Source organism: Sabethes cyaneus, chromosome 3 (genome assembly GCF_943734655.1).
Source record: "Sabethes cyaneus chromosome 3, idSabCyanKW18_F2, whole genome shotgun sequence".
Taxonomy (NCBI): Eukaryota; Metazoa; Arthropoda; class Insecta; order Diptera; family Culicidae; genus Sabethes; species Sabethes cyaneus.
Genome location: NC_071355.1, coordinates 230,520,577 through 230,522,601, shown reverse-complemented (window position 1 = coordinate 230,522,601; position 2,025 = coordinate 230,520,577).

The window sequence follows — 2,025 nt, the reverse complement described above, 5'->3', positions numbered from 1 at the left end:
CCACCGCCAATAGGTAGAAGGGCGCGCCGCACCAACCGCCGTGTTGGGTATTTTTATCACTGCGGCCATTTGGTTGATCTATTGTGATATATCCCCCGTTTTATTATAGCTATGTTGTCAAGATGACGTACCACTATCAGAAGTGATCGTCATTGTTTGACTAATAGCATTTGTCCAGCCCGGTGATGCACTTCGGATGAAGTGCACTACTGCGCTGGGAGGTGTTGTCCAAATATCAGAGGGTTCTAACAGCCCTCTTTCAAAAAACCTTAATCTTTTATTGAGAATTGCCGGACATCGGCATAACAGGTGTTCCGAGTTTTCTTTTTCTATGCCACAGAAGCGACATATATCATCTTGAAGTTTTCCCATTAGCTTCAGATGATGCAGAAGACCAGTATAAATGCTAAGATATTTCTTCGAACGCTCCAGGATTTCGCGAGTCATTGAAACGTTTGGAGAGATAAACCATTTCGACTGCCTAGCAATGAAATTGTTATTCCAATTTGATTCCACTTTCGTACATTCCCATGGTTTTAGCTCCATTTTTAAAGCAGAAGCAGATAAACCACAGAAGGGCTCAGGTCCTACAAATTGATGAGATGATCCGAGTCTTGCAAGCGCATCAGCTCTTTCATTTCCATCGATTCCACAGTGACCTGGGACCCAATACAGGTTGACTTGGTTACGACAAGATAATTTTTGGAGTGATTGAATACATTCCCTGGCAAGTTCTGATGTGCATGTTGCCGACTTTAGAGCGTTTAGAGCTGCTTGGCTGTCTGACATGATGGATATATTTGAATGTCTATAGTTCCTGCGCAAGCACACAGTCGTACATTCTGTAATTGCTTGTATTGCAGCTTGGAATACAGTTGGTCATCTGCCCATAGAAATTGACATGTCTATTCCTGGGCCAGTCACTCCTGCTCCAACTTGTTTGTCCATTTTTGAACCGTCTGTACAGAAAACTGTCGAGCCTGGACGAAGATCGAAATCAACATCTCCCCAAGAATCACGTCTAGGCTCAAATACACGAAATATTCGATCAAAGGTGTATTTTTTCTCCATCCAATCTTCATTATTAGTTACAATAGGATTAATACTAATAGTTTTTAGAATACTGAGATGACCTGTTAGATCACCTTCAAAGAGGTTCATTGATCTTTTGATCCTTAGAGCACTCTTTTCAGCTTCTAATTGTATAAACTGATGCAATGGAAGTATATTGAATAAAGCATCTAATGCCTTCGATGGTGTACTTCTCATTGCACCCGTTATTGAGAGAGTGGCTAGCCTTTGAAGTCTTTCCAGCTTTTTTTGGGTAGCTTTCTCTTTCATTTTTGGCCACCAGACCAACGAGGCATAGGTAATCCTGGGTCTGACAATTGCCGAATAAATCCAATGGATCATCTTCGGTTTCAGTCCCCATTGCTTACCAAAAGTTCTTTTACATATCCATAGAGCATTTGTAGCTTTGTTTACTGCTTGCTCTAGATGTGTGTTCCAATTAAGTTTTCTGTCAAGAAATACTCCAAGATATTTGACAGTGTCTGAAAGTTTTAAAAGTGTTCCTTGCAATCTGATGTTGTTTAATGTAAATTTTTACCTTTGTTATACTATAACAAAGGTTTAGGAATTGGTCGAAAAACACAAAATTGATCCGAGGCCCGGAGGGCCGAGCCACATATACCAATCGACAGGGTTCGACGAACTGAGCAATGTCTGTGTGTGTGTGTGTGTGTGTATGTGTGTATGTATGTGCGGAGCGCAACTTTTCTATCGCCTGTTTCTCGGAGATGGCTGAACCGATTTGTTCGCTATTACTTTTGTTTGAAAGGTATTATTGCCTAGTATATCACTATTGAATTGTTTCGAGGTCCGACATTTCGTTTAAAAGTTATAAGTAAAAAAGTAAAAATTACGTGACACGATTTTCTCCATACCCAAATGACCGATTTCAACGATCTTGGTATCGAATGAAAGCTCTTGTTAACACTAAATTTTTCGGATAAATTTTATTGA